At 40.7% G+C, this 22426-nt stretch overlaps 1 protein-coding gene across 8 annotated transcripts in view; it reads left to right on the top strand.

Moving 5' to 3' along the window:
• The window catches only part of WDFY3 (WD repeat and FYVE domain containing 3), a 151576-nt gene that overhangs the window by 22114 nt on the left and 107036 nt on the right, over nt 1-22426 (top strand). For 6 of the 8 annotated variants that reach the window (XM_058025323.1, XM_058025321.1, XM_058025320.1 and 3 more), the window contains exon 2: nt 10113-10207. The exons of the other annotated variants lie outside the window; for them this stretch is intronic. The gene's annotated coding sequence lies outside the window, so the exon portion shown is untranslated. The remainder of the gene's footprint in view (nt 1-10112; nt 10208-22426) is intronic. 8 annotated transcript variants of the gene reach the window in all.

Here is a 22426-nt window from a genome sequence, read left to right as displayed (position 1 = left end):
GGATTTTAAAAAATTTTATTTCCTACATTTGTATTAACTGGGCAAGATGGGAAGTTTGATTCAAAATGAGATCCCTGGCAGCTGCCAAGAAGGCAGAATCCAAAGATGTGAGGCCTTTGCAGGCAGTTTGCAGAACAAGCTCTCCCAAGAACACCATAAATGATCTTGGATGTTATTCAGAATATGTCTTCTATCAGGATTGAGGCTGTAGTTCAGTGGATTTCTTTATTTCCATGCAGTTACTAGAATAAAGCATCATCTAATTTACTATCAGATGCTGGAGTAAAATTAGCATTTGTGGAAATTGTTGTCCTTTTCTAACATGCCTTGTTACTTCATTTAATTTAGAAATTGAACCTGGAGAGAGCTGTCCAAATATATACCAGCCTTGCAAACTTGCAGAGCACAAACAACTGGTTATTAGTGGGAGTTCAAGGAGCTGAGTAAAAAGGCTCTTCTGTGAGATGAGAGAGTTCTGCAGCACTCTCCTGAGAGGTGAAGGTTGGCAAATTGTGGTGATATGACTAGCACCACAATAACTACAAAACGTTTTATAGCTGTGCATGGGCCTTGGAAACAGAATCCGGGAGCTTAAGATTGATGGTAGAGTGTGTGATAGAATAAATGTCTTTATTATTAGGATTCCTGTATATCATCAACTTTGACTTGTTCAGTTGCAATGTTGAACAGAATCTTCAGGCTATTCATAAGCATTTATATACATACTGATCTGTTCTTTTGGTGGACAGACTACTTACTGCCTTAGCTCAATCTGAGCTGGCAAAATTCTCTGTCAGAAAGAGACATGACCCACAGACATTCTCAGAACAGCAACATTTAATTTAACAACAAAGAAACAATTTATTGAAATACACGCCCTTCAAGGCTTGGAGTCAAAGGTCACTGACCAGAAGAGACTTCTTGTAGAACAGAAATAGCTACCTGGAAACCCAGAAATGGAAGCTCTGCTGCAAATCTGTTTCTTCTGATCCTTGGATATACCTGGACAGCAGCTGTGCAGCCCACAGCCTGAGAGCTGTGTGCTGAGCCGAGGGCAGGAGCACTGCTGGGAAGTGTGTGCAGCCTGGCTGGCCGCTTACCTGGAAGTCATCTTCCTCTCTGCCAGCTGCCCTAATTTTCCTTTCGGCACACTCTGGCCCAGTGCTGGGCATGCTGTGAGTGGCTCAGTGCTGTGTTTGAGGTGAGGATGCTGTTGAGGAGGTGCATGTGAGCTAAAGCTGCTCTCCAGGAAGCACAGCTACGGCTCCATTAGCTCTGGGACAATTTTTCCATGGACAAAAGCGGGGATTCACACATGCAAGAATCAACCTGATGGAAGACAGCTCTTGCCTTTATTAAAATGTTACCTGAAATACAGCACCATGCAAGTGGTTGTGCTGCTGTCAAACTCAGCTCACCATGACAGGTGCTTTTGGGTAGTACCCTAGTCTTGACTCCAGGCAGGACCACCAAAATGTTGTTATGCCGAGATTCTCTGTGATCCTTTTTAAGGAGGAGTTGTTAGCACAGGCCAAAATGTTACCCCCACACTGCAGGAGCTGGAGAAAAACTTGTCACAGGACTTGTGTGCTGGACTGGATGACTGGTAGGGCTCTGGAGGAACCTGCTTGGAACTTGTAGGGCTGGATGTGAGTTAAATACAAAAGGCTTTGCTATTCAGGAGGTCTGCATGCTTGGGGAGGACCTGTCCTCTGCCCAGCATGTTCTATAGTCTGTCTGCTTTCTGATTTTTCCTGCTGTTTTTCATGTACTCCAGACGTGGTGACTAGTTTTCTGGCCTTCAGGTAGATGCCTGGAGAGAAAATTATGTCCACTGGTAAAGGGTTACCTTCCCTGTTGTGAAGTGTCAGGATAGGCAGGAAGCTGAACACTGCAGAGGGAAAAGAATCCATGCAGTTGGGAGGTTTGGGAAAGCAGGGCAGCAAGGCAGCTGACTTTGCACATTAAATACTAGAATGGGACACTGGGATTAAAATTTGCTCTATACGCGACAGTGGGGAAGAGAACCTCTCAGGATCTCTCAAGCTGGGAGAAACTTTGGCAGGGCTGTAGTCCAGCCTCCTGCTCACAGCTGGACCAGCTCTGAGATGGAACCAGGTTGTACTGGGCTGGATCCTGTCATGGCTTGAAAGCCTCCAAGTCTGGAGACAGCACAGCCTCTCTGGGCCCTGTTCTGGTGCCTCTCTGTCCTCAGTGGAGGAATAAAGCTTCTCTTATGTGTGGTCTGAACCTCTCTTGTATCAATTTATATCTGTTGTCCTTTGTCCTCCCATCATTCAGTGCTGTGAAAAGCCTGACTTCCTCTTTGGTTTGCCAGTAGCCTGTGGCATCTTTTAATATAGGTCAGCCTTCAGTCCTTGTTAGGAAATTGTAACTTTGTGATTAATTAAAGTAAATAAAAATGCTTATGAGCTTGGAATTAATGGCAGGGATAACATAGTGATATATTGATTACATTATGCAATATAGCATCAGTGAGTGTAGCTCTATTGAGCAAGCTAGCGTGTAGACACTAATTGAGAGGGAAAAATCTTTATTTACTTTTGAGTGTACTATTTGTAACAACTTATACACTTCTCTTTGTAAAAGAAACAAATAACCATACACCCATCAGTGGGGGAATTGAACTTAGGTTTAGAATTGTGTTGGAAGCCTTCAAATACCAAGGTAACTGATCTGTTCTTAGAAATACCAGAGCATCTGTCCTCCAGGTAGGTATTTGACTTTTGGATTTCAGAATTTTAGATACCAGTGATTTAGATAATCAGGGTTTGTCGCTATATCCAGAGGGTTTTGTTCATCTTATGGAAAGCTGATAGTAGCCAGGCATTAGCTTCCTGAAATAAACAAAGAACCCCTCTCTATTATTCTGGTCTTTATTTCTCATTTGATGAAGCAAAATATTATGTATGTTTATTTAGGTTTATTTTATTAATTCATAAATAAAATAATGTATAAAAAAGACTCTTACTGTATCAATGTGTACCTGACTGATCTGATTAAGGGCTCTGTCCTCAGAGATCTGATCAACTTATAGAGTATCTCTGAGGTCACTAATCTGTAATTCAGAAGAGGTGACCATTGTAGAAATTTTGACTGTCTTCTTGGAGATGCACAGGGATAAGATGGGAGGCATTGGACACAAGCAGCACAAGGCCAATTACAAGTAAGGTAGAAATTTGTACCATGAAGGTAAACAGCACAGTTGGTTCTCTCAGGGGCCGTGGGATTTCCACTCTCAGAGATGCTTGGAGCTCACATGAGCAGCTGATCTGAGCTGCCCCTGTGCTGAGCAGAGGTTGGACGGCACTGAGTTTCACAGAAGTCTTCCATCCTGTGTCATTCTGTATTTACATGCAAACAACATCCGGTGTTTAGTGATAGAGATCACAGTGCTGTAACGTTAAGACCCACTTGCTTAGTTTGAAAACCTCTATGTAAGGACAATGCTTCTTATCAAGAATATAATTAATGAAATTTTTTGTCACAGGTGACCTACAAGTCAGTTCAGCATGTCTGTGTAGGGAGCATCTGGAGTTTAGCACTGACACATTGTGATTTATTTCTAAAAGAAGCACTTGTCTTTGTTAAGAGCAGAAGACAGTTTAGAGGTGCCTGAATTAATGCATCCTTGGCAGACTTTTGTAAATTGAGGATTGAGTTCGGCAGGTGAGAGCATTCTGAAGACAACTTGAAATAAATTTTTCTAATCTATTTAAATGTACGTAGTTTTGATGGTTCATTTGCAGAGGGAATTAGCATTTATTTCCATTTGGAGCATCAAATTATAATAGTAGATATTATCAAAGCATGCAAATTTAATTAGAGAGGAATTAAAAGGTGAAGTAACATGAAGCGTGTATGACAATTTTCTTGTTCCTCTTTCACACTAATTTTGGCTTTGACTTAACATAAATGCAGTTTATGGAGCATTTTTTCTTTCCAGTGGCATAGAAATCAGACCTCCCGACTTCCAAATTACTGCAGTTACACTGAAGCAAGATTTGGGCTGTCTAACAGAGCTTGCCCACAAATGAGACTGGATTTATTTCCTTGACTTTCACTGTCTTGCTTTAAAAAAGTTTAAACTATTGGTGTTAAATTTTCCTTGCTGGTAAATTGCACCCAGTGCCAGATTGTGGAAGTTCTTGTTTTGCATTGTGCTTTTCTGTGTAGAGGATGCTACTGGAGGAGATGTGAATGCAGCTGCAGCTCAAGCCATTTCTCTTGGGTCATATCTCCTTTTATTGTGTCTGGTTGGCCATTTGCATCTACATCTTCTCAGGCTTTGCTATATTGGGAAAAACCTGGCTGAAAGGCAGATTTTTTTAGATTAAGGAGGAACTTTTAAGTGCATGGTGCCCAGGCAATCTAGCAAGTGTTTCTGTTGTTTGTGTTTGGCTCTTGGACAACTTCAATGAAGAGGAACAACATTTAAGAGTTGTATATAGTAGGGTGGCTGTAACAGTCTGTCATTAAAACCCCTTTTGTGAGGGTACTTCCCTTAGCTCTTGAGTGTGAAGGTATTTTGAAGATTGGCTTGGAACTTGGCATGTTGTTGCACAGAGTGGGGTATCTTCATCTTCATTTTTTTCCACCCAATTAATTTTTACTTGTCTAAACATGATTAGTTGTTGGGATTATATATTCTCCCTCCACCTCCATAAAGTTGCATTTAAGCTGCAGTGGTGTTTCCTCTGTGCTCACTTCTGCTGTCCACTTTCTAGTGTTTCCAAGCTGTGTTACACTGGGTCTTAGGGACACCAAGAAAAAAGAGTTATGGATGTTCAACCATATTCTAATTTGAAGATGGATGGAATAATAGTCTGAAAATTTTTAAGCAGTGTGTTTTGACAAGTGTCTGTAGACTTGAGTGTGCCATTTTTCCTGTTTTCTACTGTGAACCTCTGCAGTTGATCTCTGAGAAAGTGAAGTGTGTGCCTTAATGCATTCCTTCATCCTCCCTGAGCAGGAGGACGTAATGGAGTCTTCACTAGGAAGCATGCATTCATTTGGAAGTATGACAAGAGTGCTGAGAGTTGGATTTATAAACAAAAAGCAAAAGAATCCAGGAATGCTAGTAAGGAGAAGAAAGTACCCAGGTGTTGGAGTTGTGAACTTTACTGGAAACAGATGTGGTACCTTTCTTTCCTTGTTCCTGCGTGCAGTTTTGCAATACTAGAGTTTGTTTCAGCAGAAGTAGTGAATAAGAAACAGTAATGAAGAGTGTTTTCAAGGGAGATAGAAACTAGTTTTTTACCTGTTTGAGGTTTTTGTTTGTTTTTTACAAATGAGTCTGACCCTTATGTTGGCTTTTAAGGTCTTGTCTTTGCAGGGAAACATCTGGCTCTTCCATCCTGATCCTGTTGTTAAAACAGCTGGGAGTACTTTTACAACATATTGCCCACATTTGGGTTTCTTCTCTCAGATTTTATGTACAGCAGAAATATGTTGTTGCCAGAGTTATTTCTTATCATAGTGTGAATTCAGATCCAGGCTCTTGCTGGTCTGTGGTCCTGACCACATCTGACTGAAGGCAGGCTTTGACATCCCTTGCAGTGTGTCTGAAGGTGAACCAGTGAGGTTGAGAATGCATGCTGAGCACATATGTCTGCTAGAAAAGGTGGAAAATATACTTGGATCACATAATGTTTATGGTCCCTTTGATTTCTTTTCATCAGAGGCAGGACTTTTTTCTTTATCCAATGTGGAGTAAATGATAGCACTCAGCTACTGTAATTCCTATTAACAACAGTTTATATGTAATGTCTTCCTTGACTCCCCTTTGATGTAACATGTGAATGAGTTTTGTAACTTTGCAAAATGTGGAAGCAGGGAGGAAAATGCCTGGTTTGATGTGAATAGGTTTCTGTTGAATACTTGTGTGTGTAGGCACAGAAGAAACCTTATGCTTCTGTAGGGCTTTCCTTTTTTGATATTCTGATGGCACCAGTATGGTGTGCATAAAGTTGATAAACATAGTTTATGCACAGGGGAATATTTGGAAAATAAATAAGGCGAAAGCAACTAAGATGGGAGTCTGCATAACATTTGGTATTTCTTTTTCAGAAATAAGATGTACATAAAAGCAAATTTGAATGGTGTTACTTGATCAGTTTTCCTCTTTGCAGGAACCAAGTGGTTTGTGATTGCTGAGGTTTTGTTATTTAGCACATTTTGTATGATGTCTGTTGGGTGTAGCAATCAAATCCTATTTGATTTGTTAAGCTCTAGAAGTAGTGAGTACAGATACTGAGGCAAAATAAAAAGAGACCTAAAACACCTCATTGAATACCTAGTAGGATATTGGTCTGGAAACACTTGTTACAGCAAGCAAATTATTTAATTCACAAGAACAAAGGTGTAATGGCAGCTAAGAGAAGTTATTCAAGTCATAAATACATATTATTGGAACTTGATTTAAACTTTTTTGCATCAGTTCTGAAGAAGTGTGATTGGATAAGAAATAGCTCAACATGTCTATACAAAAAAAACCCCTTATAGTTCCAGAGTGCATTTGTTATAAAACACATGTTCAGCCAATAAAAGCGAAAAAGCTTTTATTCATATGATGGAAAAATATTTTTAATTTTAATATTTAATATTTTAATTTATAATATTTTGCCTTATGTAATTATGCAGATTACCTAAATAAACTCTTAAAGATCTGCCTGTAGATAGTTACTTGTCTGAAAAAGATAATGTCTGTTAAAATTGATGGTAACTGTGGTGAAGTGTCACTTAGGTTTTTATTGGTCATGCTCAAGCTGGCCACCCTAATATTACGTTTTGAGAAAAGAGTTGCAAATTATACGTTACAACTCTTTGAACTGAAGGAAAGCCCTTCAGTGCAGCAGGGAGCTTTATGTAAGCCATGGGTGGGGATGTTTTTGATGGCTGAGACTTGTTTGGGGAATGACACTTGGAAATGTGCTGAATGACACTTCTGGAAAGTAATAGATGAGGCTGCTGCCAGGGTTCAGTGGTGGGTCATGGAAACAAGGTGATGCACGCCTCATCTGCACTGCCGTGGGCTGAGTCAGACGCTACCTGTGAGTGCAGCATTCTGGGGAGGAGAAATCTCCACCCTGTTTGTTTTGCACTGCAAGTGAAGCCACCACAACTCCCTGTTGTATTTGTTACTTATGGTGTACTTTTTCATGAGGTAATTGCCACTTGGGACGCTTTGGAAGTGGTCAGGAGCAGACGCCGGATATGGAATGGGCAGTTTGGTTCTTTGCTGTGCTGCTTTTCTGTTGTGGGTTTGAGCAGCTTCTGGGTAGTGTGTGATCTGCAAATGGGAAAGCCATTAGCCAGAGAGCAAGGTGCTGCCTGTCTGGAGAGCTTCAGTGTGTACTTACATTCCTTTCTGCACCCTTTTAGTGGACAGAGATGGACAAGGAAGCCTGGAGGCAGCATAGCCATGGAGTACTATATTGTCTGTGTGTTGCCAGGAGATCCATTGTCCCTGTGGAAAGTCAGGAATCTAGTTCAGGTGGAGAGAGAGTGAATACCCTAAGAAATCATCTAGGAAAGCTAAATCTGAATCTTGTCTGAAAAACATAATCCTTTTGTCCAGGAAAGGTTTTGTTGAACATGCCAGTCAGTATACTTTCTAGAGATATTTCTCCTTTACACTGGAGATTCAATAAGGCAGAAAGGTGACTAAGCTATGCTGCCCTCTTGACACTGACCAGAACAGGTTCTCCTTTCTCAGAACCAGTTCTGAGTTCTCCTTTCTCCTTTCTCTTCTTCTGGTTCTCCTTTCTCCTTTCTCAGAAGTTGCAGTAGAGTTTTTGTCAGAGTAGCTGCCATTTCTTCTTGAGGGCTCCTGTGCCTTCACTAGACTGGGGATGTGAAGAGACTGGAGTGATTTGAAGTGTTTTTGGTGCTTCTAGAGTTTTGCTCTTGACTGGTGGATTCAAAACCAACCTGTTTTGTTGTTTAGTTTAGTTGCATTTCTTTGGAGGATATTGGTGTTTTGGGATATTCCAGGTTGAAAACATCTTCCTTTTTCTCATTGCTATAGTGTAGATAGTGTGTGCTATTGGTCTTGCAGTCACTTTTGCTAACTGATGACCACAGGGAGAATTAAAGCTTGGGCAATGCTGAAGATTGGTTGATGGAAATAAGGTAGGAGTGCTTTATTTTTTTGGCACCACAGAAGGCATTTAGTTCTTGTTAACTATGTTTAAACAGGACCTCCTGCTCCCCTGTGTTTATTGGTTTTGAGACTGCAAGTCAAAACAATTCACTTTGTGCAGATACATTTGATAAAGTCTTTCTCAAGCTGTTGTGACCTTGACAAAATATAGAAGTAGGATAAATGTAGGGGAATCAGGACTTAGAGACAAGGCATTCCAAATGTACTATGGGAGTATAGATAAACCATAGATAAACTTTTGGTTCAGGACCAAGTAAATAGCAAATAGAGAGAGGGTTGCAAGCTGTCTTCAAGGCTGTACTTCCTCATGACCTTTCTTACAGTTTTAGCTGGAAAAGATGATGATACTACCCTTTAATTTCTGCTCAAGGAAGCTTGTGGGTTTTGTGTACTTGTAGTATAATTGGTCATTTGAGCTTTGCAAATATAGTAAGCATTAATTAAGTTCAGTGCAATCACAGTCTGTTCTGATTTGGAGCCTGAAACCTCCACTGTCTGTATTTAAAAACAAAAAAATATAATTTTGAACCTGAGAGGCATTTGGTTACATAATAAAGTTCTTAATAGGGTGAAATGAAGATAGCTGAAACAGCAGTTCCTTATTTGTTTTAAGGTTTGTCCAGTAACTGTTCCTATGACAAAAGGACATTTGTTTATCATCTTAGTTTAAATGTTTACTTGCTTCTGCAGAGATAAAATCAAAGTGCTCTCCCTACTTTTGGAATTTCTGAGTTCCATGATCCAATTTCTACAGTTTTACGTGCTGTATACACAGGTGGTATTTGGTTGTGGCCTGATGGTTCCTTACGTTGCCCATGAGCTGATAGAACTGGAGGGAGAAGATTTCATGGTCATGGATGATGGAATTAAGAGAGAAATTCTCCTTTAGTTGTTAATGCCGAACACTTGAACTTGCTAGCAAGTTACTAAAGATCTTAGAGCATAGAACAACATCATAACAAAATTTTAACCTCTGCAACATCGCTGTGAGCGAGATCTTCACATTAGTGCCATCTCTTACAAAGCCTTTCAAAGGTGTCTGATGCTGTACTGCTTTTTTTACCCAAGTCAGTTTCCCCCCTCCAAAATATTATCTGTTTCTTTTAATGTAGAAAATATTAAAACAATAAATGATATAAGTAGTATTATGAAGTTTTTCCAGTTGCTTCAGGTATGTCTGTGTTGTGTGGTGCTCAGGAGTGTAGGAGCCCTGTACTAATAGTGCCAAATGGGACTGACTGGGAATCAGAGGTAAAATAATCAGAGGTCTGCCAATTCATGGTTATAACCAAGGTGCAGCATTTCACCTAGTTATTTGCCAGGTCCTACAGTTGCCACTGCTGGGTTTACTGCCTCTATCACCTGTCTGGGTTAGCTGGAGAACCTTGTGATGGATTCCTGGAGTTGGGCTGAAGTGAGCTCACACTTGATGCCCCTTGTTGGCTTGTGTGTGTCTGCTTGCAGGTTCGAAGATGAATATTTTATAACTCTGAAAATAAAGAGGCAGACAAACTAGGGGAGAGGCCAGGGAAAACTGTGTTCAGTAGCTTCACAGTTGCTCAGCTAGGTTAATATCAATGTAGCTTAGTTCTTATTCCTGTGCTGTAATGGTGGGAAGTCACTTGCTTCCTCAGAGGGATGCTCTTGCTGATCATGGGCTGTCAGTGCATTAATTACTAGGCTTGTGCTTTATATTAACTCTTTTAGCACTTCATATGCTCTCAGTGAGTGTCATTTAATCAGAGAAATACTGCTGTGTTGTCAGTTTCTAGTTTGCTACTGTTCCTTTTCCTAGAGCTATTTAAAGGATTTCTTAGTTTGTGAAAGTCCAGTTGTCATAGGAATGACTCCTCTTTCATTTCAGAAGAGCAGAGCTCTGTGACTTCATTGTCACATTTATATTCTAACCTTTTTCTCTTTTACCTAGTGAGAGAGCAGCTTTGGTGTTGAAGAGAAACCTCGGAAAGGAATGGGCCCTGTTCTCTTGAAGCTGTTTGCTCTGATCCCAGGAATGCTGTAGAGGTTAGTGATGTGAATGTTGAAGAGCTTTTGTGGAAATTGCCTTTTGATTTGTAATTGGCACACCCTTCAATAAATTCTGTGTGAAGCAGTTCATTTGCCTGTCACAGAAAGGGAGTTAATTCAAGCACTGTCAGAATACAGTCAGCTTAAAATTGCTCTACCCAAACAAAATTTAGGATTCTGTTTATTTGTGGGGATGCTGTGGAAATACATTGCTGAGTGGTCACAGAAAGTTGTGTGGGTGTGATGCATGCTCAGAGACAAGCTGCATTAAACTTGGAGGTTTTCATCAATAGGTTAAAAAAAACCAGTAAGAATGATCATAATACATGAGTCTATAGTGCCTGATTCTTCTTTGAATTTCTCAAATCTCTCATTTTTACTTTGAGAGAAGAATACTCCTGATCTTCAGTAGAGTTGACAGGCTAGGAAGGGTCCATTCTGTATCCACACAGAGGTAATGCTATCTCTGCTTCTGCCTCAAGTGCCTTGTATTTCGGTGTTATATCCTAGTTTACTTGGGTATTGTACAAACTGAATAGACTGCTTGCTGTGAATGTTTTTCCCCAGAGCTCCATAGTCCTTCTACGAACATTACGGCCTACAAGAGGCTTCCTTTTGCAACTAGAACTTTCAGTCTAGCTTACTTCCATGTTTTTTGGAAAGTTGCCTATGATTAAGTAGATTTGTCACCTAGTGGATTACTTTTTAACTAGTGAAGTAAAAAAAAGTGTAGCTGTTAAATTCAGTAAGGCTTGGTTTGCTGATGAAAAATGAATGTAGCAAGTAAAATTAGATGGAATAGGGGGAGAGGGAAGAGGTAGGCTGGTTGAAGTGCAATGCTGAAGCAAAGAGGTGAATTTCCATTGGAGCAGTTGAGTTAAAATCTGTTAAATCTGTCTGGCTTTTTAGAATCTCTAAAGGATTCTAATCTTTGTTAGCTTACTTTACAAGCATAGAGGTGTGTGTGGTGTGGCTACTGAAGAGTAATGTCCAAGCTTTGGTAGGACACCCTTTGACGTACAGACCTGTTTGGAGCAAAAAGAAAAACAACCCAGTGGAAAAAAGGCTGCAGCATGTCACAGATGCTGAAAGTGACAAAGTGACCCAGTGGGAGAAGACAAGAAAATGTTAGTTGGCATCACTCTTTGAGGCATGAAGAGCTCAACAACTGCAAGTGCTGCCACTTTCTTATCAAGAGCTGCAGCCATTGATGTATTCTCGCCATCTTTATCTTGCTTTATATAAAACTGAGAGTTTTATATGAAAGTGTGAGGTATCACTTCTAATTTAACAAAAGTATAGAGAAAGACAGAAACCCCAAAGCACATCCTTCCATGTGAAATCCTGCACTCCAACATCAGTACTTTCATTCTAGCTCTGTGCTGCCACTTTTGTTTCCAATGTTTTATTCATTAACAAAAACCACAAACCTGCCTACGAGGGGGTCTGACAGAAATAGGCCTTTTTTTAACTTTAATAGAAAATACCTAGCTCCCTTGAGCCTATTGTGTTTAAATTTTTTTGAGACATATATACTACTTTATGGAGAATAAAAGAAGATGAAAAATTCATCTCTTCTCATGATAGTCTCCCTCTTGACTTAGTAAAAGCAGTTGGTTTCAAGTGCCTGTTGAATGCAGACTATTTTGTGACTCTGTGAAGACTGTCTTGTTAGAATCCTGATCTGCTATTCAGGTACTTATGTAGTAAATATTTCCTTGGCACTTCATGCATCCTGTTCTTTCAGTTCTGAGGACATGCAAGAACTGGCAGAACTGAACAGCTTGGTTTTAGGGTTTTAGGTTACGTTCCTTTCAGGCCCAAGCCGACTGTATTTGATTTGGTTGAGCTCTCCATGGGGCCATGTTGAGTTTTTCTCCAGCTGTGGAATGACTTAGCTGCAGCTACATGGATAATAGTAAAAACTGTGATGCAGTTTATGAGTGCACAGGAGATAATGAGATAAGGGAAGACAGCCAACCAACATAAATTTGCTAGGGAGAAAATTGTGTCAAACTGATTAGTTTGCTTCCTTGACAGATGAATTAGATTAGTGCATAAGGGAGGCAAGGGATAGAAGTGATACAAATAGAAGTGTATAAGGTTCTGAAGGATGTTCTTTTGAGCCTAATATGTGCAGTGTTTTGGTTTTTTAAATGGGATCTTCCTTAAATTACTATATTGCAGGAGCAAAAATTATTAACAATGGTTCTGTGGAGCACTTAATAGGGATTTGAGATCACTTGGAAAAGCATTTGAAGTAGGCTTCCATACTATACTAGCTTGTCATGGCTGGGTTTGTCAATGGCACCCATTATTTAGATTTTAGTACATGGAGTAGAGTTTACTTACGAGGTGTGTAGGTGAGGTCAGTCTGGGAGTAGACAGAATGTGCAGCTCAGAGGGTTGATATGAAGCTGTTTGTCACTGGGGTAAGCAAAGTGTGTGTGTTGGCTTGACCTGACTCACCCTGTGTTTATTTGTTATACCAAAGGAGTTCAGTCAGTGTGTGTAACCTAATTATGCTGAGTTTACGGCACTGGATGGCCTCTTCCAACACTCACAGCACAGCTTGTGGTACTTTTTTATCCTTTAGAAAACTGTAGCACTGAAACCTAGAACTGGAAAGGAAGTCTTTGTTTACTTATAGCAGTTTCTTTATTCTGCCACAGGGAGAAAAATGTGTGAGTAAGGAAGAGTGACCATATTTTTTAAGAGCTTTTGTAGAATAAGATATGAAATATGGAAATGATTGTTGTCTTGGGATGGTGTCGGGGAGTCCGTCATACTGCTTTGTTTTAAATTCCCTGTGATAGAAAGGGGTGTTGTGTGCCATGCTCTTGTATACACAATGCTCTTCTCATAGTTGTCAGGTTATCATGAAAGATTCATTTCATGGCTCCCTTAGAGGTAAACACTAATATTTCACACTGGGTCAGTAATTTTTGCTCGCAGTAGATTAATGCCTAAAACTCCCTTGTCTGACATGTTCCCATCTGTGATGCCATAGTGAGGCCAAAAAAAAATCTCTATTTAGGTTATCTCTGTGGGGATGCTGTTCTCTGTCTCTGTGATCCCTGCTGCTGTTTTCCTGACTTCTTGGGGTATGGCTTTTTCCTTGGTATCCTAGAAAATGTTTTTCTAGTAAAACTACAAATTGAGAAGGTACACCTTAGCAGCAGAAAGTGGTGCACCAGTGTTGTAATTGGAATTGCAGGAGTGCTGTGAAGGTTTCATGCCCCATCTTCTGTCCCAAGGGGAGGGGAATATTGGAAGAGCCATTGCTGATAAGTGATAGCCTGTGAAAGGCAAGCCTTAGGCAGTCCCTTGGAAAGACTTCCAAGTCCCAGGAATTGAAACAAACTGGAGGCATGATAAACCTAGTTTTAGAGCTTTCCCTTGTTTGATTTTCATTTCAGGAAGTTGCCTGGGAGAAATCTCAAAAGCACATTCCTGTAGATGCAAGAATAACTGTTCAAAGTGCTGGGAGATGAAACTGATGTGCAGCAATTTTTATAAGTGAGGAAATAATAGTGCAGAAGTGGGCTACCACCTGCCTGTGTTGCAGTGAGAGTATAGTAGAAGTGCTGTTAACTCTTTGGTATTGTTAAAAGGTCACCTTAGGAGAAGACAGAGAAGTAAAATCAAACTACAGAAAGAAATGTACGATGAAATTGTGAAGGAATATATGGATGTATAAGAGAAGAAGCCTTTGCTTTGATTGTTGATTTCAACTACTGTTGCAATTAAATCTTAGTATTGAGTGTTTATTTGCCTAATTATTTCATGTGTCTTTGTTTGCCAGCATGTTGTTAGGTTTCACTCTGTTTATTGCATTGTGTTTGTCGTAAAAATAAACAAGAAAATAAGAGTAGTTATCCTCATTCTGTACGCTGCTTACTGTCTTAAAAGAAACACAAAGTGAGAGAAAAGGGGTAGCAACTGAAAAGTCTTCTTTTCTCTCTTGTGAGGAGCAATGTCTGTCCTCAGGTTCTTTGCATCCAGAAACAGCCAAGCACAGTGTAAGTCATTTACGTGAGGCCGTACACTTTCACAGATGCACTGCAGAAGAAAGGACTTGCATTAAATAACTACTAAGTGATTTATGTAAATGACATTACAGTGCATTTGATAGACAATTACTCTCTCTCTTTTTGTTCTCTTCTTAATGTTTTTTCCTCCAGCAAGGAAGTCTGTTTCTTTAGTGTGAGTACTGTGTGTATGCATAGGTGAATCCAAGGGAAAAATGTGAATAAACTCCATTCAGTAGTTGTGCTTTTACTGAGTGGATGCTCAAGCTCTCTCCTGGGATGAATTTAGTTGGAAAGCAGTGTCCACTATAGTAATTTGAGTATCATTCTAGGAAAATTCTTTTCAGAGAACTGCAGCTTCAATCATAATTTGTTTTCTGTATCCTTGGTTATTACTAGGGGTAGGGGCAAGTGTAGTGGTGAGACATAACGTGTGAGTTTGGATAACATAATGGATTTTGTTGAAAATGCTACCACTTCTGAATAGTTTTTGTTATTGAAACAAAACACGTGGCAGTTCTAGAATATTGGAATATGAATCCCAATATTACCAGTTAGATTGTGCCTGGGCCAGTCTGACCCTTGCTGCTATGCCAAAGGCAGCAACTGCGGTGTATCACCCCAGAGATACCTTTCCCTTGCTGGAGATTGCAGCTGGGCACTGAAACAAGTCCAGGCTTGGTAGGAACCCCGTTTACCTCAGGAGGGAAGGCTTCAGGTGATGGTGAGGAGGAAAAGGAGACGGATTCTGCCGGAGGGTTATATCCAGAGCTTTATTCCATGGTCACAGAGGTCTGAATCACAGGCAACAGCTCCAACAGAATAACGAGCACATGGTCTGATCACCTTTTTAAGCTCCCGGGGGAGGGGGAGGGAAGGGGCAGGTGAGCTACCAACCAGGTGGGAGGGGCAGGGTCTCAGGGGAGGATGACATCTAGACAGGCCAATGACCTCTGGGCATAGGGGCATCTTTTGAACTTGACCAACCACACGATGACCTTCCTGGAATGTTAAGCCTGATTGACAGGACTCACTCAGCAAGGGGGCGAGGGGGAAGGGAGAGAGGTATAGGCACACCTGGGAAGGGACCCGGAAGTTTATAACAGGCTATTACAACACACTGCAACACTAGATTGTATGGTGCTGTGCATGAAAGTAGCATTGCAAGCTAGAATAGTAAACAGTGTTAAAAAAAGACAACAAGACAACAAAGCCCTGAAAAGCAGAAGAGTTAATCAAGAAAATCCACATTACATCTGATCCATGCAAGGAGTGGCTCTTGCCCTTAGTTTATTTTTTTCCCTAGAATAATTAGTTCTATTGTAACCAAAATTGAAATGTATTTACTTTCCTGTGTGATAAGAGAAGCAGGAAAATGTCATCTTGCAAATTAATTTGTAAGCCATGATACATCATTCTCCTTTGCAGTGATTGCACTGCCGACCAGATGTCAGTTTACTTGAGCACACAGTTTTTCATCTTGATCCGGCGCTTGTGTGAGTTGGATTTATTCTTTGTGAAGCAGCTGTATCAGTGGCTGGGGCCTGTGCAGTGGACAAGGGCTCCCTTCCCTCGGGAGGGAGCAGCTGCTCCCCGCTCGCAGTCCCTCCCGCCTGGGCGCTGGTACAGGCGGCCCCGCGCGGGGGCTGGTGGCGCAAAGCCCGGCAGAGCCGCCTGACTGCCGCAGGGATGTTTACTGACCCGGGGCTGGCAGCACCTCGGAGGCACGGCAGCTTGCCTCCTGTCTCTAGGGTCTTACAAGGGCACCACTTGGAAACTAAGATGCTGGCGCTGAACTTCAGGAATTCAAGGTAGGATGAGACCTAAATGAATCCCAGCTGCTTTTAATTCTTTGCATGATAGTTTGCCCCCACAGACTAAAATTTAATTTCATGACTAGCACGTGTGAAGTTGTACCTCTTGTTTTCAGACTTGCTGCTATAGGAGAAGTTGAACCAAAGCTGTGATTGATCAAAGGTTTAGTCACAGTCTAGTGATATTTTTGAGTAAAATGAGTAATGTACCACTGCATGATTTTCTGTGTTTAGGATGTTGGCTTTAGAGAAATAAGTTAAAAGTAGGTAGTTGACATTTATGATCCCAGCTAGAAGAAAACAATTGATTTTAGTTTGTCACATGGGTAGTTTTTAAAATACAACTAGTATGAGCCCTGAGTGCAGTAGTTTTGCTGTGAAGCAAACTTGTTATCAAGTTATGCTACACGTGTTCTAAGAAATCTAACAAGTTGGAGAAAATAATATTAAGGTAGTATTTTCCCTGTCTCTTGAGTGCTAAAGGCTTCATTTTTTCCCTTTGAATAAGAGAAACTCACTTTTGGGGGGATTTCTAGCTGTCCTATTTAATCTTGTAATACACTGCAAACTGGTGTTCAGAAATCATTTATTCATTGTGAAATACAGCTTTTATTGCCAAACAGAGCTAGAACATGAGTAATGAAGAGAAAAACAAAAATAGTTTTGAAAGTAGTTATGGTAAATAGTAAATAAACCAACCTCTTTATCAGCAACCAAAAATGAGCAAAATAAGTATGGGTTTTCTAAAATGTTGCAGCTTTTTCCCTTTATGAGAGACACCAGCTTTAATATACAAAAATATCTATGCCCACTTTTACCATTTAATAAGTGTGCCATTGAAAAAAAAATTCACTGGAGAACTGGAGGATTCCATTCATTTGAGTAATTAATATTGCTTTTAAAGTCTGCAGTTTCAGTCTGCTTTGTAGATTTGTGTTTTTTCTTGTTAAGTGTTTATTTTGTGGGGGTGTTTTGTCTTTCCCCTCTTTTGTTTTTTCCTGTTTAATCCTTTATCTGACACATTTGCTGCTGGAGATGGAAACCTTGTAGCTCTGATGGGCTACTTTTAAATCCAAACAGCTAAGTCCTGCCTTGGATCTGTCCCAGGCTTTCTCTGCAAGGCAGTGTTCTGGGAGCAGCAGTCTCTTGTGTTACTGAGGAGCTAGAGCTGTTTTTTGTAAGGAAAGGTCCACAATCAGCTCTTTTGTCTTTGCTCCATGTGAGGCTCCTGAGAAGTGTTTCCATGTGCAGTCTGGTGGAGCTGGATCCAAAACCACCCTGGGAGCCCGGGATGTTAATCTAGCTCTGCCTGCAGTCCTCAGGAAGACTGAAGATGAGACTGAGAAGGTTGAATTGCTTTTATCTGCAGTTTGTGACTGTAATCCCCAGAGGATCTTCTGGCACCCAACAGCGGTCAGGGAAAGGAGGAGCAGAAGAGAGGGAAGGTGAGGAGAAAAGACAATACTTTTCTCCCATTGTTACAATACTTGTTTAGTTACACAAAGCATAGCAATCTTTACTGGTTTTCCCACTGGTGGTGCCTCTTATGAGGAGCAGCTGAGGGAAGGGGGGACTGTTTAGCCTGGGGAAAAAGTGGCCTGAAGAGGATCTTACTGCTCTCTGCAACTACCTGAGAGGAAGTGCTAGTGAGGTGGGTGTCAGTCTTCTATGCCAAGTAATAGGATGAGAAGAAATCACAGAATCATTAGGGTTGGAAAGGACCTCTGGAGATCATCCAGTTCAACCCTCCTATCAAGGCAGGGTCACTTGTATGTTGCAGGTGACACAGGAGCACATCCAGGTGGATTTGAAATGTCATCAGAGAAGTAGACTCCACAACCTCTGTGGGCAGCCTGTTCTAGGGCTATGCCACGCTCAGGTTGAAGAAATTCTTCCTCCATGTTGAGGTGGAACTTCTTGTGTTTTAGTTTTTGGCCATTGCTCCACATCCTGTCACTGAGCAGAGAGTCTGGTACCTTTCTTTGGGCACCCATCTTTGTGGGCGGTAATGAGATGCCCTTCAATCTTCTCTTCACCAGACTAAACAGGTCCAGCTTCCACAGTCCCTCCTCATATGAGAGGTGATCCAGATCCCTCATAGTCTTTGTGTCCTTCCTCTGTACCCTCTTCAGTAGCTTCTTGTCTTTCTTGTCCTAAGGAGCCCAGAATTGAACACAGCACTCCAGATGTGGCCTCACCAGGGCTGAGTAGAGGGGCAGGACCGCCTCCCCCATCTGTCTGATGCACCCCAGGATCCCATTGACCCAGCCATCAAATGAGTGGATATTAAGAAAAAGTTCTTCAGAGAAGGGATTATCAAGCCCGGAAAGAGACTGCCCAGAGAAGGGGCTGCTCCAGTCATCATATTTAAAAGATGTGCAGATGAGGCAGTTGGGTACATAGTTTAGTGGTGGACTTGGCAATGCTGGGTTAGACGTTGGACTTGATGATCTTAAGGGTCTTTTCCAGCCTAAGTAGTCCTTTGGATCTGTACTGTATGGTATGCAGAACTTGATTCCAGTGGAGCTCAGTTGATGCCTTTGGAGCATCCTAATTTCAGGCAGTAGATAACATGTATGCAAGTATTTCTGCTGCTTTTCCATTAATGTCTGGATTGAATTGCTAATTATAAGGTCTTGGGCTGTTTTATTTTGTTTTGCACTTAGAAATACTATGAACATGCAGCTTAAAACATTGGGGTTATTCACCCTTTCTCACTTCCTTTTGCTTCAAAAATAAACAAGCATTTGTGCCCAGCCTTTAATGCTGATTTAAATGCAGATATGCTGCTGGTTTTGTTACAATCTTTCTGCTTCGATGGTAGCAGAGAGAGGAATTTTATTACATCAGCCAAACATGTGCTGGTAGGATAATTTTGTTGTTTTTCTTATCCGTGTTGTTAGAAACAAGGGTGGCTCTATGGAGACAAATTTTACAGGTAATGGGCTTCTACTTACTGCTCCTTCATATGCAAATTTCCTAAAGGCAGAAGAAATGTTTTCTTTTTGGTGTATAAATGGCTGGGTTACATGGCTACAGGAAGTTTTTGCTTTAGATTTCTGTTGAGAAGAAAACTCACTACCACCAACACCACAAATGAGGACCGTGCTCCCTTTAAAAAAGTTCGGTGGCTTTTTTAGCTAAATGTGAGAACCGTGCTTAGGGTCACTGTTGTCATTACTGAACATGTCCTGTTTGGTGCTTCTTTGCTTCCTGCATGGCCTTACTGTGAGGATATACAGGCTCTCTCCTGTTCCAGTTTCCCTGGTTTCCTTCCCCATCTTCCCCACCGCTCCCTCCCACTCCCCATTACTTTGAAAGGTGAATAGACCAAAGCATCTTCCCCATTCCTGATGGTGGCTCATTGTTCCACTATTGGTTCGAATGCAATAACTTTCCTAGGAAGGCTTTTTTACTTTGCTTGTTTACTGTGAATGCCAGAGCCACTCTCCAGAGCAGTGTTATTATTCCTGTGCATTTGTTGATGTCTGCATTCCAATGAAGCACACACTTGTCTCCTCAGATCCCAGATTATTTTGCAATTTTGTTTGTTTTTCTGTGTGTCCCCTACCCTCTCATCCTCTCACCCCTTTTTTGTTTTTTAGGGGCTTCTTAGCAGAATTTTCTCTCCTGAATTCATGGTTTAGTCATTGTCATGCAGTTTGGGACTTCAACCTAAAATTTCAGTTCTGCTATATGTCCAATGGGCTCTAACTAGTATCCTGTTTGTCCAATTAATGCAAATCCGTTTATTTAGGCCTTTTGAAAACAAAACAACTCAAAACAAGAAAACCAGCATTCAAAGATGCTCAAGTTGTTTTTCCACGGAACATGTCAAGAATTCAATTAGAAGTTGCTCTCCAAGATATTGAGGAAGCAAATAGTCTGTTTTATTTTAGTTTGAGTTTCTTAACCAGTTGTTACATATCTTTGTTGTATTCTGTGTATTTTTTCTGATGCTGCATAGGTTAGTTGGTTCATAAGCTTCTGATAAAATGTTCCAATTGATTCCTCCATTTCAGGTAATTTTGTTGAGCTCCAAATGTTTCTAAGATGTTACAACTCTGCCAGCATATGTTCAAAATTAAAATGATGTTTCAGTATTTACTTTTCCTCGTTGTGTTTTTCAGCTCCAGATGTTTATAGCAGTATTGAGGTTTGCAGGATAATATGAGTTTGCTTATCCACTGTCTTGTCAACCAGCAGGTGCAAATGGGGGTCGTTCCTACCTCAAATGTCCAGTTACACAGTTCCGGATTAACATTAATATGACAAATTATAGGTTCCAAAACGAATCTGCTGGGTTTATAATGTATGCATACTGGTTACACTGAAGAACAGAATTTCTGTTCCCTCAGTCCAAAACCTGTTAACTTACTAGGCATCATTTTTCTATAAATAAGTGTTTCAAAAATACATGTTGGTGAGCAATGCCTCTATTTTTGTCATGTTTTGTGTCTGCTTCAGCCAAGTTGGACTTTGCTTCTGCCTGTCAGGATTTTTGTGTTACACATATTTTTGTCTCCTCGGTTAGCATATTCTTCTGGTAAAAAATGTCCTTTGCATTCCTTGAGTAGAGGAGGAATTGTATGTCCAGAGCTAGTTCAGACTTTGTGGCACTCGGAGCTGGATTGCCAGCTTTGATACCACACTGGAACAGGTTAGAGGAGTGTAGAAAATGTCTCAGTGGTATGATTGCTCAAGCAGGGGCAAATGGTTTCTTGGAGCCTGGATGTCTATGAATGAACCACCTGAACGTGCTAATGCAGGTGTCTCCTTTCTAGCATAATACCTGCATAGAGCCCTGTACTTTGATCTTCACTGTAACTGATGATTAGGGGTAATGAAACATGGCAAGATTGATTTATTTTTTGAAATGACCATTTCTCATCTCATAAAGCAGAAAGGTTTCTGTTACACATGAAGAGTTTGTTTGATCCTCAGCCCTGCAATCGCAATATATTTCTGCCATGAACAAATTATTGAAAACCTTTTTCTGGTGTAAATATTGTCTTTTTTCTCCAACCTAAGCAGATACCATGGAGCAATTTTGAGGTATGGAATTTTCCACCTTCTTTGATGGCTAGCAAACCTACACTGGTTTTCTGGAGATCAGATCTGTGTTTATATGCAGATTAGGTGGTTTAAGACTTTGCATTGAAATTCAGAGATGAAGGTGTGTAGAACCCAGCAGTCAAATATGGATTTCAGGTAGCCTTAGGATTTGTTGAAGGTATTTCTTGGTCTTGTGAAGAGATGAAAGACCATCTGTTACAGATACCTCAAAGATGAGGTTTTGTGCTCTTCCTAGCTGGATACAATATTCATTGCATGTTATTTGGCTTCTGAAAAGTGAAAATTACTCATTCAGTTCCCGTGATGTTTTTCAAAAGCTGCTTTTAAACAAGTGGTGGATTTAGCTATTCAAATGTTTACAACAGCAGATTTACCTTTTGGTTCTCAGGATTGTGTGTGATAGTTTGAGACAAAATAAGAATTCATCTTTCATTTTAATTGAAAAAGATGTAAAGTGTAGAAAGGCAGACACCTTAAATCAACATGTCTCCAGTTTAAATAGCCTGTGTTTGAGCTTTCTAGCAGTTTGCTTTTTCAGCATTTTCAATTCTTTAGCTTGGTTATCAGTTTATTACTGAGCTGAGAAAATGGAAGCCCTTAAGTCTTGTTAAGGGCTTCCTTAAAGAAAAACAGGACTGAGAATTAGGTTCATGGTGATGACAGATCATAATGAGTGCTAAATAAAGATGTAGGAAGTGGAATTGTCATCATCCAGCCAAAAATCACCTTCTAGATGCAGTGTGGACAGATTTGTTCCATGTAGGAAAAGGTGGCACACATTTGCTTCCTTGTGCACTGTCTCATCTTTACTCTCTGTAAAAATAACTCGTAGTTCCACTCTGTTTCATCAAGGTTTGAGTTCTGTACACCATCTCCAGATGTCTGTGGGCAATGATTGCAATCACATCCTTTGCCTCCATGTGTGAATGGGTAGTCCTTCATGCCAGCTAGCTCTTGTCCTGTGCTATTGCTCTGAACAATGATGTTGAAGCAGGCTCTTCAGTCCCAAGGGCATTCTGGATTGTGGGACTGCACTCCTGGTATCGAAGTTGTCTCTGCTTTTCTTGCACGGAGATAGCAATGAGGAAAAGTGATGCAACTTCAGCTGCAGTTTGGAGAAGTCCTACACACTATTTTCAGCTGGAGTATGTAGGATTTAATACTTTGGATTACAGGCTTTTGTTTTGGAGATGGCAGAAGTGTTTGTAGCCTGGAAATAATTTGTTATAGTAGTGCAAGTAATTTTGGGAAATGTGGTTATTAAAGCACTAGAAAACACAGTGACAGTTGTCTTC

This window comes from Melospiza georgiana, chromosome 5, assembly GCF_028018845.1.
Source record: "Melospiza georgiana isolate bMelGeo1 chromosome 5, bMelGeo1.pri, whole genome shotgun sequence".
Lineage (NCBI taxonomy): Eukaryota > Metazoa > Chordata > Aves > Passeriformes > Passerellidae > Melospiza > Melospiza georgiana.
The sequence above is the reverse complement of the archived record's forward strand: the minus strand, read 5'-3'. Positions and strand labels throughout refer to the sequence as shown.